The 18,576-nt window shown below is 42.6% G+C and overlaps 1 long non-coding RNA gene across 1 annotated transcript in view; it reads left to right on the top strand.

Moving 5' to 3' along the window:
- The first annotated feature begins 379 nt into the window (after positions 1-379).
- LOC130322270 (uncharacterized) overlaps positions 380-18,576 on the top strand; it is a 33,930-nt gene continuing 15,733 nt past the window's right edge. The window contains exons 1-2 of the long non-coding RNA XR_008867815.1: positions 380-428; positions 14,548-14,656. This is a non-coding gene — a long non-coding RNA (uncharacterized LOC130322270). The remainder of the gene's footprint in view (positions 429-14,547; positions 14,657-18,576) is intronic.

Here is an 18,576-nt window from a genome sequence, read left to right as displayed (position 1 = left end):
TGTGTTCAGAACGTTGGGTTCGGGAGGCCTTTGTAGTCACGTTAAGCCACACACCCTCCATTCTTATCTATGGGAGAGGGCGGGACAGCTGTCACGCCCCCTCCCATAGACATAAATGGAGGGGGTGTGACATCACGACCACGGCCTCCCACACCCAACGTTCAGAATACCGGATGTCTGCACAGAGGGGTCCCAGTGACCAGACCCTTGCAATCAGACATCTTATCCCCTTTCCTTTGGATAGGAGATAAGATGTCTAGCAATGGAGTACCCCTTTAAGGGAAAAAATGTGGATTAGAAACAGTGATTTTGAGGTATATCCATTTGCCATGTTTAAACATTTTTTTTTTTAAGGATTTTTAAGGAGCACCTGCTGACATGGAGTTCTCCTCTTTTGGACATCTTGGACTCTTAGTGGCAGAACCTGGGTACATTAGTGATCCAGTCTGTTACTTGTTAATTCTTAAAATGAATGATCTGTATGATATTTTTTATATTGCTTAGCCCTCATTTTAGGAGCAGTAACAATAATGTGTATATTGGGTTGTTGATTATATCTGCCCCTGTTGACCAATGTTGTATTAAAGCTTTCTTTATATTGATTATTAGAGATTGCCAGTATTCCCATAATCCCCAGTAATATACTGGTATTGCTACAAAAGGGAGAAACAGGGACAAATAAAGTTGTAGCCTTACTAGCCTAGCCACAGAACAGAACCTAAAGCTGCAATGATCTGATCTGCTCCAGAATTGGTACAGTTCATTGTAACTAACACAAAAATACCATATATCTGCTTAGAGGATATGGCCTGATGGTGGGCCATACACAAGAAAGTCCTATAAAATTCCTTTAAAGCTTAAATCTTCCAAATGGATAATCCCAGAAATCCCATTACCATTACTAGCCCCATAGCGCCATCAGTTTTTTTCCAGCACAGCTGCATCTATAGGTTTTGTTACTGTAATTGGGTCATGTACTCATCAGCCTGGTCCACCTACAATCACAGTGCTTAATGTGGAAGTGGTGAGTCCTGAGTCAGCTGTCTGCCTGTTAATTGCTCTTTTTGCTGTATTTTTCCTTCTTCAACCCCCCCCCCCCCCACCGCGATTCTTCCAGAATTGCGTCAAAAACCCCTTTAACTACACACCTTTACTTTTGCAACATCCATTTTGAATTTCCCTGGTGGGGATTTATGGAGCTTCTACTAAAAGTTTTAAATGTATGCACAAGCCCCGTTTTGCACAAAAAAATTGTGACTTTTAAACAACTTTCTGTTGTGCCCGTCAAGTGGCGAGAAAGGAGGCGTGGCCTAACACACTTAGATTTACACCTGCAAGCAGTCATTTTAATCAGTGGTACACAGGGAAGACACAGATAAAGAATTTGGCAAATCTGAAGCCAGCCCCAAAGTGTAAAATGAAAGTCTTAATAAATCCCCCCCCCTTATTTTGGGATGGATTGAAGGGGAGATTTATCAAAACCTGTGTAGAGGAAGAGTGGTGCAGTTGCCCATAGCAACCAATCAGATCACTTTCATTTTTCACAGGACTCTTTAAAAATGAAAGAAGCGATCTGATTGGTTGTATGGGCAACTGCACCACTCTTCCTCTGCACAGGTTTTGATAAATCCCCCCCCTAAGTGTAAGAATCTCAGCTGATCCACCCGGTGTGCAGGTCATGCTTTATAATAGGCTTCCTCTCCGAATTTTCTCTGTCCTACATGTGAGTTCCATGTACTTTTATCTATTTATCATTCTCCTAATCTAGCACCTAACAAGTTCCCATGACATGTTTGAGATTGTCTAGATGTTTTGTTTGCTCAATAGGCATTTTATGTCCGTTTAAGGCTAAGTTTCTACTTAGTTTTTTTTTTGTGTGTGTTTTTCCTCATTGAAAAAACGCTGCGGCCAGATGTTTGCTGTAAATCAATGAGAAATAAAAAAATAAAAAAATTCCACTTTGCCTTTTTTCAGTTTGGCGTTTTATTTTTATCCTATTCGCATTTTTTCACGCATTTTTTTGGCCGTTTTTCAGCTCCTTGGCGGTTTTGCAAAGTCGCAGCATGTTGAGCCTATGGCGTTTTGTTTCCTAAAATCGTGGCATTTTTCTCCCATATAAGTCTATGGAAGTAAAAAAAATGCCAAGAACATCGACATGTGGGTTTTAACTTTGGCGTTTTTGCAGGCGGTTTTTATTCTTTTTTTGGAAAATAAATAAAGAAAGGGATAGATACCTTTTTAAATAAAATTTCACCATAAAAAAAATAATAAAAAAGACACAGTAGTGATGAAAAAAATTGTATTTAACGGAATGTATCTTTTTTTATAACAACATTTTTATAAATTTTTAATTTTTTATCAATTTATGTGGGCGGGCAGGGCACTAAAAATGTAGCCGACAATAATAAAAATGTAGAGTGTGTGTTTTTCACTTTTTTTATTTTCTTTTTTTATTACATTTTTTTAGGTAGTACTACTACTCCCAGCATGGGACACACTGTTCCATGATCGGAGTAATAGTACCTGTACTAATTGACAGATCGCCCCTTTGTGATCCTCCTGTATAATGTATAGATGCAGCCGGCCGCTCTTCCATGGTCCCCTGCACTGCCGTAGATATACACCTATTCATATTTCCCACAGAGAGCTGTGATTGGCCAGATGGTTCCAGCCAATCACAATTCTCTGTGGGAAATATGAATAGGTGTATATATACATCAGTGCAGGGGACCATAGAAGAGCGACCGGCCGCATCTATACATTATACAGGAGGATCACAGCGAGTGTCACAGAGATGCAAGCGCTGTATAGAGCCGCTCCACATCACTGCTATATTATGGACGATTGCATCAGGTGTCAGGAGTGACACCCTGGGCGATCTGTCTATTAGTACAGAAACTAATACTCCCATCATGGAAGAGTGTGTTCCATGCTGGGAGTAGTAATACTACCTAAAAAATGTAAAAAAAAATAAAGAAAAAAAAAGGGAAAAAGACACATTCTACATTTTTATTATTGTCGGCTACATTTTTAGTGCCCTGCCCGCTCACATAAATTGATCCCTTTTTAAAATTTATAAAAATTTTGTTATAAAAATATAAACTTCATACATTTTTTTCCATCCCTACTGCATCCTTTTTTATTATTATTATTATTATTAATTTATTTTTTTTAGTACCCAACAAATTTTGAAAAAACGTCAAAGGGGCCAAAAATGCAAGGCAAAAATGCCAGAACAAAACACAAGAAAAAAACGCCAAACATAGGAAAATGCTCTGGTGTTTTTTTCTGGCATTTTTTTGGGCCACAAAAAAAACAAGTGGAAACTTAGCCTAACACATGAAGCTATTTTCCATTGCACATTATCTATTCAGAAGAACAAACAACTTGCCAGAAGAGGTTGGCGTCTTTATATATAGCTCATCATGTAGGAGGAAGGAAGTTTAATGATTTTATTTTTTCTATTTCACAGTCTTATGGAAATAATGACTTTGCTTTACAAGAAACCATTGTAAGACTATACCACCTGATGTAATGATGGGTTTGCAATTAAAATACTATACATCATATATGTTTGACTTATCTCATGAATTACAATCAGGATATAAACAGGTTAACATTACTCTTGTACTTCTCCACTCAGCAGTGATTAACAGAGTAGTGCTGTTTATCTGCGTACACAACCCAATCTGGCCACATATACACATAAATGTTGGTTCCTGGGCAACCCTTTTACCTGTTCACTCACACAGAAATTATTATTCCATACAGCAGGGAAGAGATGCATTTTTATCTCCACTTATAGATTAGTTTATAGCTGCTAATAGAAGTCTACAGAGGGGTGTAGGGAAATATAAGGAGGAAGTTGCTGCACAGTAGGGCAGAGAGAGAGAGATACACACACAGCGGCTGTTTGATTCACAACTACACCACTCCTAACTGCTTTAGATAGGGGAGCAAGATCCCCCTTCTCTCTATGTCATGTATGCAAGACCTCATAGCAGCTATTCTTATATGGCTTCTTCCTCCTCTCCCTCTCCATAGACTTCTATGGGTAACTGTTAACTGATCAGTCAGTGAAGTTTAGGATCCATCTCTCTGTGTCATAGATTTTGGTCACAATTTTTTCATAAAGTGAATGAATGATATTAAAGTGTACTTAAAATTTAATAATAAGACCAGTTATCCTAGAGACATGTCAAAAGTTGAGAATGGTCCCCGAACAATCACTAGAACAAATAGGGAGAGAAGCCATGTGGTTTTAATGTAGAGCAGAGAACCAGCTTGCCTTTACTATAATTGGGTGTTCATAGCCAAAGCCATTAAAGGGGTTCTCCGGTGCGTACACATCTTTTCCCCTATCGAAAGGATAGGGGATAATATGCCTGATCGCGGGAGTCCCGCCGCTGGGGACGCCCGTGATCATGCACGCGGCACTCCGTTTGTAATCAGTCCCCGGAGCGTGTTCGCTCCGGGTCTGATTACGGGCGACTACAGGGCAGGCGGCGTGTGACGTCGCGCCTCTGCCCCCTTGTGACGTCACGCTTCGCCCCTCAATGCAAGCCTACGAGAGGGGGCAGCCTTTGTTGCAGCCTAGTGACAAAATGAAAAAATAAATACCATTCTGCACAAAATATTACATATTGACAACATGAAAACAGAAAGTTTATGCTAATTTATTAAAACCAAAATAACTAAAATATGATATTGACATATGTATTCAGACTCTTTACTTGGTATTTAGTTAAAGCCCCTTTGGCAGGGATTACAGCCTCTCAAGCTATATCATGTTAGCTGGAGACAATTGTATACAACCATTTTTAGGACTCCCCAGAGATTTGTTCAGTTGGGTTAAAGACTTGCCCGTAAATGGCCACTGTCAGATACAAAAACTTTTAATATGTTGTAAAGCATGCAAAACCAATATGTTTTTTTATTTGCATTCATTAGAAAATGTTAACTAATTCAGGGTGAAAAAGCAAGTCAACTAGGGGTCCCCCCTCCGTGCTTGGACACAGTCTGCCGGTCATAGCCTATGTCATGGACCCATCCTCTGATTGACAGCAGGTCCAGCGCATGTACGGACCTCCGTGAGCCTCAGAGCAGGATGGGGAAGGTTCGTGGTGCATCAGCGCCCCACATCCCGAGCATCCACTGCATGGTAGTATGTTTATATATGTTTAGGGAAAGGTGGGGCTGCCGACCCCCAGACATTGCCGATCCCCGGACACTGCCTCCCAACACCGCAGCCAGACACCGCTGCCCAAGTGAGTCCTTTACAGTGTTGCGGATGCACGAGGCTAAATCTCCTAGCCAGGCTGAGCAGGCAGAGGACACCCTCGCAGGAGCTGCCGAAACCTGGACATCGCCACTGCTAAGAGCCCGGAGGAGCGGGGCGGGCATAGTGGGCGGAAATTTAGGGTACAGTAAACTGTCTGAAACTACAACTCCCAGAATGCCCTGACAGTGAGGACAAGCTGGGAATAGTAGTTTTGCTAATGTTAGGGGAGATGTGAGCAGACAGCATACTGAAGGAGGGGGCGGAGACTTGCAGTGAGGCCACGCCCCCTCCCTTGGAGAAGTATTCAAACTAGTGAGCTAAATTAAAAGTGTAATTAAAAAAATAAAAATAAAGGTGCCAGACACATAAAAATTAGATGTACATGGTCAGGATTAGGTACTGAGTAATATATAAAAAAAATCATTTTTTGTTGGATCTGACAGGTACACTTTAGGCCTTATCTGTGTGTTCTATTTAGAACTTTTTATTTTGCTTACGCTGGGCGCACAAAATATTGCACGTGCACCTAAGCACTTTTTTGTGACTTTTGAGGGTATGCAGAAAGTACCAAACCGCCTTACCTAAGCAACTTTCAGTTTTAACTTTGTAGTGGTGACAAATTTTATTTTGCAAGAATGTCGCACAGAAAAAAGGTCGCAAACCCCCTTAAGCCAGATCAGACCTGCAACTGCAACTCACAAAGGAGAGGAGGAAACATACAAAATAGTGTTCAGAAGTGATTTATTATTTTTTGCTTATGTGCTCTAAATTCATCAACTAACCCTTCCCCCGCCTTGATAGTATGATAAATGTGTCACACATACAAAACCAAAGCAAAAAAAAATAATGACTTCAAAACTCACTTTCCGAAGACAACCATGATAAATGTCCCCCATTGTCTTGTTGGAAGGAGCTTTCGTGTTTGTGATGTCATGCCACGCCCCCTCCACTCATGACGTAGCCGTCACACCTCCTCCCATGGACATTAATGGAGGGGGCTTGGCGGTTGTGGTCTCCAGTCATCCAGCACGAAGCGGAGTTCGTGATTGGGGTGCCGCAGCAGAGATCGCAGTTGTCCCCAGCGGCGGCACCCCTGTGATTAGACATCTTATCCCCCTATCCTTTTAATAGGGGGATAAGATGTTTTCCAGCAAAGTACCCCATTAAAGGGGTACCCCGGTGGAAAAATGACTTCTATTAAAAAATCTTACTCCTTCCAGTACATATTAGCTGCTGAATACTACAGAGGAAATTATTTTCTTTTTAAAACAGAGCTGTCTGCTGACATCATGATCACAGTGCTCTCTGCTGACATCTCTGTCCATTTTAGGAACTGTCAAGAGCAGCATATGTTTGCTGTGGGGATTTGCTCCTACTCTGGACAGTTCCTAAAATGGACAGAGATGTCAGCAGAGAGCACTGTGCTCATGATGTCAGCAGACAGCTCTGTGTTTCAAACGGAAAATAATTTTCACTGTAGTATTCAGCAGCTAATAAGTACAGGAAGGATTAAGATGCTTTAATAGAAGTAATTTACAAATCTGTTTAACTTTCTGGCACCAGTTGATTTAAAAAAATAAAAAAAAAGTTTTTCACTGGAGTACCCCTTTAATTATATCTCTGTACTTTGCTTCATCCAGCTTTCCCTCAACCCTGACCAGTCTCCTTGTCCCAGCCTACTATATAGATAAATGCGAAGAAGCCTGTATCACAGAGGGGTGTTTACTTTAGTGATCAGTTTTGGTTAATAGGTGTTAATTTACAATCACATCTAATTAATGAAAGGTGTCTTGCAGAGTTCCGGTGCGGTGATGTATGGTGTGGATATTGGTGAATAGCGGAATAACTCATTGTACCTCCTCACTTATTGCTTCTGCTATTAATTTCTCTGGAATAAATGGCAGGCGCAATTGTGAAATAAACGTGCGTCTCAGCAAGACGTTTTCTGACTTTTCTTTCAATGGGAGAACCAACCTGCAGGGAAGACATAACAGCAGAGTTTTCCTTTAGCGCTGCCTGCTTGTGGGATTACATATGACTCATTTAAGTGCTGGAGAGGATTGGTTGACATTTGCCTGTTTTTAGCATAGAACTTTATTTCATATATAATATTACTTAAGATTCATCACGATTCTTGGTTGGTTTTGTTTTGTAATTTTACCTCACACGTAGGACTGTTTTTTTTCCATTTATGTTATGTAATAAAAGCTAAAATTAGAGACAATACTGAAGTTTTCTTTTGTAATACAAAGAAAATAGCAGAATGTAGGCTATGTTTTCCTGTAACCAGTGGCAGCTGCCCAGCCTTTTAGCATGGAGTCATTTAATCATTGCTTCTGAGTCCTAGTGAATTAATAGATTCCATCCTAATGGATATTGATCACATCTACATTATTAATAAATTCAATTTATAAGACTATTTTAATCTATGAGTCTGGGAATTCTGATTGTCGAGAATTTTATTTTTTATTCATTTACTTAACATTAGATCCGAAATTTTGCAAAGCTGGTTGCAGATAGCCATGATAAGACCATGGTTTAATGTAGAACATAGGCTGCCATCAGTCTGGAGGATGTTCTGCATTGTCTTTATTAGGGCTGGGCGGTATACCGGTTCATACCGAATACCGAAATTTTTGTCCTGCACAATATGAATTTTTCCCCATACCGCAATACTGGTTTGGCCTCTCACCCTCGGGAATGAATTATCAGCCCAGCACTGTGCTGTCCCCACATCGGGGAACTAATCATATGTGACCCGCGAGCGCTGTTCTGAACCCCCCCCCAAATTAATTATCAGCCCAGCGCTGCGCTGTCCTCATCGGGGTTAATATTCACATATCACCCGCAAGTGCTGCCCTCCTTGTCCTCCTGTTTGTTGCGGGCTGCCGGCGCTGACACTCTATATATATATATATATATTGTACGCTGTATCCCTATGCCCGGGCTGCAAAAAGTAAACAAAATAAACTTTAACTCACCTTCTCCGTCGGTCCGGACCTATTTCCGGTGGACGGGAACGACGGACAGCCGTCAGCCTATCACCGGCCGCAGCGATGTTCCGCCTCGGCCAGTGATAGGTTGAGCACACTGTCATGTAAGAAGCCGGCTGGCTTCTTACATGACAGTGGGCTCAGCCTATCCCCGGCCAAGGCGAAACATCGCTGTGGCCGGTGATAGGCTGATGCGTCTGTGACGTTCCCGGCCCCAGGAAGAGCGTAAGGCCAACGTAGGAACGTGCGTTAAAGTTTATTTTGTTTACCTTCTGCAGCCCGGGCATAGGGATACAGTGTACAATATATATAGTGTCAGCGCCGGAGCCCGCAACAAACAGGAGGACAAGGAGGGCAACGCTTGCGGGTGATATGTGAGTATTTACCCCGATGGGGACAGCGCAGCGCTGGGCTGATAATTAATTTTGTGTGTGTGTGTGGGGGGGGGGGGGGTGGAAATACTGTTATATACCGTGGAAGCGCCATAAGTTACAAAAATACTGTGATACACATATTTGGTCATACCGCCCAGCTCTAGTCTGTATACACAGTAGCCCTGATTTACTAACGTCATCCCCACTCTTTTTATCACAATTTGTGTTGCACGTCCTCTGCGACACTTTGTGTGACACATTTTACTGGTAAATACCTGACTATTTTCGAATTTTTTAACTTGACTAAAGGGACGTGGTTTGCATAATTAGGGGCGTGTTCCCGACATTTTCCTGAAAACCCGAAAGTTGTATTTAAAAACCCACCAGAAAAATAATGAAATAATGAACTTGAAAACCCGACTGCCTTCAGGTGTGGGGAATCTGTTAAAAAGTGTGTGTTTTTTGAAAATCCTGTTACTTTGTCCCCTTTTTATATTACATTTGTAATTTTTTTTTTTTTTTTACTTTTTTTTATCTTGGCTTTCATTTTCTTTTTTTTCTTTTATTTATTTATTTATTGTTTTTTACTTTTTGTTTGTTAACCCATTAACGAATAACGATCATGAATGTAAAATTACCTCCTGGTGTAGAGTTACTTTGCTTTACGCTTTATTTTTCCTGTGCAACACTTTTTTTTCCCCGTGCGACAGAATTTTATATCATGCGACAGAAATTAACCCGACACTCTTAGTAAATGAGGGCCATTTGCCCTGATTTATACTAAGAGTGGATTGTAGGTTTTTTTGTGGGTTTTAATTTCCTACAATTTATTTTCCACTGTATTCACTAAGGTTTCCCTACATTTTCCACATTCCCTATATTTTCCTTTTTTTACACATGCTCTGATCTGTCGGGTTTTCCTCAGCTGAAACCTTAGTAAATATGTTGTTTTTTTTTGTGAAAATGTTGGGAACACGGCCATTTTCGGTGACCACGCCCCTTCCCTCAATGACCAAGCCCCTTTTAAAGGGTTTTCTTAGAAAAATGGAGAGATAGTCGGGTATTTTTTCAATTCTTGCGCAAATTCTGTCGCAGACAGAATTTCTGGCACACAACCCTACAAAACATGTCAGGTTTGCAATAGTAAATGAGGGCCAATGACTGCTCAAGGTCATATTAGTGCCCAAAATGTAGAATTTTTAGTCTTTTAAATGACCATTAAGTAACATGGGATTGAGAGACTACTGTAGAAATTGCACAGTGTATTACAGTTCCAATGATTTTAAAAGCTTGTCTCACATATATTTCCAAAAAGATAGCTAAATCACAAAGTCGTTGTGTAGCATTACACATGCATACATACTAGTGTTACAGATTTTGCTTCAGAAATGGTCTGGATCTACAGCAAAATCTGCAATTGCAGATCTACACATAGTGTAACTATTCACATTCACTCCACAGGTAATAGTTAAAGGGGTACTCCGGCCCTGAGACATCTTTTCCCCTATCCAAAGCCGGGTGGCGACCACGGGGCCGGAGTATCGTGACGTCATGACTCTGCCCCCGTGTGACGTCACCCCCCCCCCCGCCTCCGCTCTGCAAGTCTATGGGAGGGGGGGCGTGAAGGCCGTGATGCCCCCTCCCATAGACTTGCATAGCGGGGGGGGGGGGTGACGTCACACGGGGGCGGAGTTGTGGCATCACTATACTCCGGCCTTGCGATACAAGATTGGGGGGTCCCTAGCGGCGGGACCCCCACGGTGAGATGTCTTATCCCCTAACCTTTTAAAAGGGGATAAGATAATGTCTCAGGGTCGGTGTACCCCTTTAAAAGCATCCTCACATGCGTACCTTTTTAGATATGCTGATTTTTGCTTCTGAGATGCTCATGTTACTATTTTTCATATTTGCAAGTAAGGCTAAGTTCACTTGGCTTTTTTGCTTCGTCCCGTTCTTGGTCCAATCGGCTCTTTTTTGTGCCCAACGGCCCCAAAAAGAGTCAGCACAACTGACAACCACTGGGTCACGACAGATCCCATTGACTTGAATGAGTTCCACCAGGGATCCGGTAGTTTACCTAAGTTTAGTGGAGGAGAAAAAAATACTGCATGCACTATTTTTTTCTCTGTTAAAATCCTGTTGTTTTGATGGAATTGCCGACAGAGCTCCATATAGTGGGGCCTGACAGAAATGAGAAAGAGGTATAAGTAGCAAGGTAGAGATTTATGAAACCTTGTACAAGGGAACTGTGGAGCAGTTGCCGATTAGTTGTTTTTAGTTCTACGACTATTTTTATAAAATATTTTTAGGTTTTCCCGAACCTTTACATAGGGTTTCATAAATTCCCTCCCCCCCCAATGCCCAAAATTTGGAGCTGATTGCTCCATTTTTATCCCCTATCTTTACTTGCCTCCTTCTCCTACATTTGATTGACAGCCATTGTGCTGTAGGGGATGGAAATGCTGGATTCTTAGGCCATGTTTACATGTCTGGAATGACCGCCTGGTGTAATGAAGAAAACTGTGTCCCTGTAGTGGAATGTGACCCTCCGCACAGGGACACAGTTTTCTGCTTTACAGTCCGCTCACCCTCACTCCATCTTTCTCCCACCCACCCGCGTCGCACATCCACCACCCATCTCCTATATGTGCGGTGAGGGTTGGTGATAGGCTGTGGAGCGCCTCTGGCTGTGCTCCATAGTCTGTCTAAACAGTACGGGAGATGTGCCGAGAAACTGTGTTCCCATCCCCCTGGAGTGAGAGGGAGTGGTCTGCAAAGCAGAAAACTGTGTCCCTGTGCGGAGGGTCACATTCGGCTCAGGGACGCAATTTTCTTCATTTCACCAGAAAATGTCATTGCGGACATTCCGCAGACTTCGAGTGCTGGCACAATATGCCGGTGCTAGGACTGCACGGGAATGCGCTGTCTCATAGGCTGCTATGCTTTCCATGCGGAGTCCACAGAAAAAATGGACAGCTTTGTCTGGCGCTGAAATTCCACCATATGCACAGTGAAACATAATCCCATTGAATACAATGGATAGCTGAGTGAAGAAAAAGACCGTGCAGAGCTCCCATAGAGTAGTATGGTCACAAAATCTCAGATGAACATACAATTGTATTCTGCTCACCTGGAAGACACAACAACTTATAGAAGCATATTCAAACACAATGTTCACATTGAAAAAGAGGTAGCATACCTTGAAAAGCGCTTGTATTTTGGCTTAAAGGGGTACTCCGGTGCTTAGACATCTTATCCCCTATCCAAAGGATAGGGGATAAGATGCCTGACCGCGGGAGTCCTGCCGCTGGGGACCCCCGTGATTTTGCACGCGGCACCTCGTTTGTAATCAGTCCCCGGAGCGTGTTCGCTCCGGCTCTGACTACGGGCAACCACAGGGCGGGCGGCGTGTGACTTCACGCCTGCGCCCCCGTGTGATGTCACGCTCCGCCCCTCAATGCAAGCCTATGGGAGGGGGCGTGACAGCTATCACGCCCCCTCCCATAGGGTTGCATTGAGGGGCGGTGCGTGAAGTCACACGGGGGCGCAGGCGTGACGTCACACGGGGGCGCAGGCGTGACGTCACACGATGTCTAAGCACCGGAGTACCCCTTTAATAAACTACATTTTCCAACTTCACGCCTTGCTGTGAGTTATACTGGCTGGATTGAGCCTAAAAATGTCCCTGGTTTTTTATTTCTTGCTGAACATTAAATACATTGGGATCCTGCTGCTGCAGAATCTCTGGCAGTATTCCAATGCGGAATTCTGTACAGAAATTTAAGATCTGTGAACATGGCCTTACAGGACCTCTTAACCCCTTAATGCCCTGGTTCTTACACCCCAGGAAGTACAAATAGGTTCTGAGCTGCATTCTGCAGGAGCTGTGCTCACTTCATAGACTGCCGTGCACTCCCAGTCAATGGCAGACATTGGCGATCACGTTGATGTCTGCCGTCAACCCCTTAAGTGTCGTGATCAATAGCAATCATGGCAAGTAAGAGCCCAAATGTGAGCTGTGCTGACCGATTGGCACCCCCTCACATATATGAAATCTGATCAGTTTCCATGCTAGCATCTGGCAGACTCTACTAGCAGAGTGCTGATCACACTAAACAATGCTATGCAATTGCACGGCTTTGTTCAGTATTAGCAATCTAATTGCTTACAATTTTTTCTGGACTTATAAAACATAAAATAATAAAAACATGTTTTGAAAAATATAAAAAAAAAGCCCCTTCCCTTAAAAAAATAAAATTAAAATTAAAGACATTTTTAACCCCTTGCCACAGAACTCCACCTTTTATACGGCACAGCGGCGCGGCAGGGGTAGGACGCAAACTCAGGAGCTGAGCCGGCTTCATACTCGCTTGGTCCTGGCTGCTAATAGTATGATACCTGTGGCTAATGCCAGACATCACCGTTCATGCCGATGTCCGGTGTGAGGTGCAGACTTGCGTCCTATAAAATTCTGCGTTCGCTTCTCCCCTCAACTGTCCAAAGATTACCGAAGATACAGCGAGGGTAGGGGAAGGCAGAGCTGGGAAGGACACAACTCTGCACCTCCCTCAACAGGAGGGACGTAGATATTCACACAGCCCTGCTCCTGTCATGACAGGAGGGAGGTAGATGTGCACAGCCCCGCTCCTGTCATCACAAGATGGATGTAGATCTGCACAGCCCACTCCTGTCATGGGGACATAGATCTGCACACAGCCCCGCTCCTGTCATGGGGACATAGATCTGCACATCCCCGCTCCTGTCATGGAGACATAGATCTGCACATCCCCGCTCTTGTCATGGAGACATAGATCTGCACATCCCCGCTCCTGTCATGGAGACATAGATCTGCACAGCCCGCTTCTGTCATGGGGATGTAGATCTGCACATCCCCGCTCCTGTCATGGGGACATAGATCTGCACATCCCCGCTCCTGTCATGGAGACATAGATCTGCACATCCCCGCTCCTGTCATGGAGACATAGATCTGCACAGCCCGCTTCTGTCATGGGGATGTAGATCTGCACATCCCCGCTCCTGTCATGGGGACATAGATCTGCACATCCCCGCTCCTGTCATGGAGACATAGATCTGCACATCCCCGCTCCTGTCATGGAGACATAGATCTGCACAGCCCGCTTCTGTCATGGGGATGTAGATCTGCACATCCCCGCTCCTGTCATGGGGACATAGATCTGCACATCCCCGCTCCTGTCATGGGGATGTAGATTTACATCCCCATGACAGGAGCGGAGCTGTGTGCAGATCTACGTCCCTCCTGCCGAGGTAGCTGCGAGGAGGGAGCTGTGTATGGGAGCGGGGCTGAGAGAGGTGCGAGGAGGGAGCTGAGGGAGGTACAGAGTTGCGTTCTGCCCAGCTCTGCCTTCCCCTCTCCTTGTTGTATATTTGGCAATCTCTGATTGTATTAGTTTATCGTTATTCTATGATTATTGGTAATTGTTATGCCTTTTAGTAGAAATACAGCATGGCATCGCAAATATGAAATTTTCATGGTTTTGAGGTTTTTAATTTTGTTACTCTTTGGTGACCTGCAGTAACCTTTTATATTTGCTGTAATTCACTGGAGATTAAAATGAATCTGCTGGCTTATTTGCTAATTTATCTCCCATTAGTATTAGTGTTGAATACCTGTGCATTTGACCATTTTACATGGCATTGCTGAAGGTGCACTTCATTGGTTTGTAGTAGACAAGGCTTTTTATAGGCCTGTGTTAGTGATCTGCATTCTGATACAGGTTTCTCGCAGTCATGTGCTATTTTCAGTTGTGGGTGTGAACATGGCCGTTCTATTTTAACTTTTCGCACATTCTTAATGAATGTGTAATTCAATGTATCGCAGCATCTGGTTCACTTCTATTTGTTTTCATTCAATTTGCAGGGCAGACAGTCTTCATAACAATAGTTGGATGGGTGTCAATCCTGCTTCTCCTAAGAGTATAATAAGCCGAGATGCCTGGAAGCAGTTAACCTGACATAAGCCACTACAAGTGAGTGCATTTACAGAAGCTCTTTTCTTTACTGTATCATGCGTGTATAGAGTCTGCTGAGTTAGCTATGTCAGGCTCACATACTGTGTACTGTATACTATGTATTTCATCTATTGTACATTTTTAGGTTAAAGTCACACTTAACATATTTTGCTGCATATTTTTCTACCCATTCACTTCAATTGGTAGGAGTATACCCAAGAGCAATTACGCAGCAAAATACGGCACGTGTGACCCTACCCTTGGCAGCCATTGCACAGAGCTGCACTGACTGCTGAGATTTGTAGTCTGGGCGGCAAGTAAGAAAAAAGAGTATTCACGAGACAACCGGGACCACAGGAGCTGGAAAAATAACATGGATAACTATAGGGGACACAGAACAGGTTGTGTATTGGGGTGGCTTTGGGGCATTTTTATTTTTATTAACTTCCCTGGAGCACCCCTTTAAACAATCTACATAAAGTTTATAGTCAGTTTGTGACTTCCAGCTCTGAATAATTTTAATTGCAAAATGTTCCTATTGGTAATAAACAACACTACGAAACAGTCATGTAACAACTGCTGACAATCCACTACTTCTGTAGGGTACAAAGTGCACCCTATGGATAGAAAAACATAAGCCCAAGGTGTGCGTTCCACTGTACTGGGAGATTTCTATAGGCCACAGCAGTAGGTCATAACCCCTGACCGGAGCAGCGGTGGTCGGAGCACTGAAGTGGGCAGTACACAGACATACAGCCTCCAGCCATACACTGTATATGGCTGAAGGCTGTATGTCTGTGGGGGAACATACTGCCAACCTAATGTGGGGGAACTGCAACCTATGTGTGGGAACTGCAACCTAATGTGGGGGAACTACAACCTAATGTGGGGGAACTATACTGCCAACCTAATGTGGGGGAACTACAACCTAATGTGGGGGACAGTGCTGTGGAGTCGGAGTCGAAGTTGGACGAAATTTTGGGTACCTGGAGTCTGAGTCGGCAAACAATGCACCGACTCCTACTAAATTAAGATTGTAATTTAAAAAAAGCAAGTTTAAATGTCCAAATTCACAAAAAGTTATAATTAATTACTTCTCTACTGTAAGAATAAAGACCAATGCGTGCAGTGCCTCACATAACCACAAAATGAACACATTAAGTGACCGTGAAGAAGCATGCTTTTCATGTGCTTCACTATATGACACGCAATGCACAATTAGGAGCGGCAATACTTATACTTTCCATAGTGTTGTGTTCTGCTGTTACAGGGAACCCATGGGTAAACTAACCTCTCACTGATAAGGGATTAAGTAAATATGTTTTTTTGCAGGACTAGAGACACTTGTATAAGTGAAGGGAATGGAGGGTCAATAGTTCAAGACTGAAGCTCTAAACCATTGGAAAAACTGCTGTCATTCAACTAAGGCTATAAAAACTTGTAAACTCGATTGTTAGCTTAAACTTTAAACATGACTATGGGATTCTACTAGGGAAATCATGTTTTGTAATAAATGCCCCTTCCTGGATCCTCCCACTGCCCTATCTTCAGCAGCAGATCAGCACACAAACTCTTCAATACTGTAGACTGTTGGCTTCCCTGCCAGTAGTCCTGTGGTAATGACATGTATGTTGCCTTTCTTTCCTACAAGGAATGTTTAAAATACATTTCCATATTAATACAGAGGAGTCAGGGAGTCGGAAGTACAAAGAAACTGAGCAGTTGGAGTTGGAACATTTATCTACCGACTCCACAGCCCTGGTGGGGGAACTATACTGCCTACCTACTGTTGGGGAACATACTGCCTACCTAATGTGGGGGAACATACTGCCTACCTAATGTGGGGGAACATACTGCCTACCTAATGTGGGGGAACATACTGCCTATCTAATGTGGGGGAACATACTGCCTACCTAAGTTGTTTTTTCTAAACTTAAACCTCAGTGTTTTGATTTAATTGCTGTGCTGGCACTTTGAGGGGAAAAAGATGGCGTGCATTACGGTTTGGGCCCTCTGGCTCAAAAAGGTTCGCCATCACTGGTCTAGGCTGTGGATCCACTGTGCTGCAGAGGTGTTGTCCAAGAAGCCCCTAGTTTTTAGCCTTAAAGAGATATTCCGGTATTATAAAAAAATATATATATATTGCGGATGGTGTAAAAATAAAAAAAAGCTATACGTACTTACGTTATAAGTATAAGTTATACGTATACAGGAGTTAACGAAACATTGTTTAAAAACTAAAATCCCAGGATTGTGTCTGTTTTAACTCCCACTACACTGATGTCCTTGTTTCTTGTCTGTCTGCCCCTGTTCCTCCATTCTAATGTTGTATTTTTGTAGCACTTTCTATTTCTGCAGGAAAGCTTTCCATTAAAATAAACTACATGTCCCATGAGTCACTGCTTCTGACGTAAAGCCTCCCATGTAAAGTCTGTATAACTCATACCCAGAATTTTTTCAAATCTGCCCACTCATTACTGCCAGAGGGGCAATAGATCTCAGTCTATCAGGGCTGAGCGATCAGTTAGTTCATATATATTTCATATGTGGGGCGGATCAACTCATGGCACGGGAGGATGACAAACCTCCCGTGCATCTTGGGAAAATGATGATGCATTAGAGTTAGACCCAAAATTGCTGTCTTATACATTGCTATGGGGGTCGACTAACTGCTAGAACTACTGAGCTTCTGATGGGAGATATTGACCTGCGCTGCAGTACTCCTTTAAAGATCTGCCAGCTCAGCCAATCACTGCAGTGCTGTCCCATCTTGGTCAGTGATTGGCTAAGGGGCCGGTTCTGCTTTCACATATGGTCTTGAAAGCAGTTTAACGACTAATTTGTTCAAAATGTGGAGCAAATTATGTTCAAGATGTAGGAATTTAGTATAACAGCTGGTGTTTTTTTTTATTTGGATGACTTCACAACTATTTATTGAATTACAGTTTTTTTGTCTTTTAAACTCCATAAGTAATTCCCTCTTCCACACTGTGCCTTCCCCTGACCATATATTGTAAATGGTCCATATTATTTATGCTTTCATTATCTCTTTTGCATGAAACTTGAAGCTGCCAAGTTCTCCCTTGAGAAATGGACCATTTTAACTTGTTTCCGGTAAATCCCCTGTCTATTGCAGTAACCCTTTCATACTGAAGCCTAATGGCTAAATGTGGCACTTAAGTGAGCATCAATTGGATTTGTCTTTTACCAGCACAGCAAATGCAATAATGCAAGGTAATAAAAAATACATTTGTGGAAATGCTTTGTCGCAGAGTAAAGTTTGGCCAGAGCACGTGCTTTTTTGTTGTGTTCCTTTCGTGGTCCATAACAGATCATTAAAGATGTAAACCATAGACATTTTTCATTGTAGAGAATGGGTACTGTTCATGGAAACTATAGCATAAGCCTTAGAAGACCATTAAAACTAAGAAGTTTATCCAAAATAAATAAGTGTTCTTTACTACTAATAAACGCACACAATCATGTACAACCACTGACTGTAGTTAGCCTTTGCTCTTTCTTTCGTTGACTTTCTTTAGCCACTGTGCTGTGTATTATACATATTACGTAAAGGGGTTTTAAAAAATTAGCACATTTTGTTACCTGAAGAACCAGCTTTATGAATGAACATTGCTAAACCTTGTACTTGGTTATCTTTGGTGCTTCTATAGACTATGAATGGTGGGGAGGAAAAGACTGCACTGCCGTTCCAATCATTGTCGTTTGGGAGGCCTGTTATTGACATGTTCCCCTGTTATGAGGTTTGTTGAATGTCTGAACATTCTATGATTCATAAATCATACCTCATACACATGAAAGTCATTTCTTTTAGTAAAAGGGATGTATTTTACCAGGTTATGTTAAAGAAAAAATGATTGAATTACTCAATGTTGAGGGAAAAAAGAATATGAAATTGTCAACAATGAGAATCCTAGTCA

Source organism: Hyla sarda, unplaced genomic scaffold, assembly GCF_029499605.1.
Source record: "Hyla sarda isolate aHylSar1 unplaced genomic scaffold, aHylSar1.hap1 scaffold_2311, whole genome shotgun sequence".
Taxonomy (NCBI): Eukaryota; Metazoa; Chordata; class Amphibia; order Anura; family Hylidae; genus Hyla; species Hyla sarda.
The sequence above is the reverse complement of the archived record's forward strand: the minus strand, read 5'-3'. Positions and strand labels throughout refer to the sequence as shown.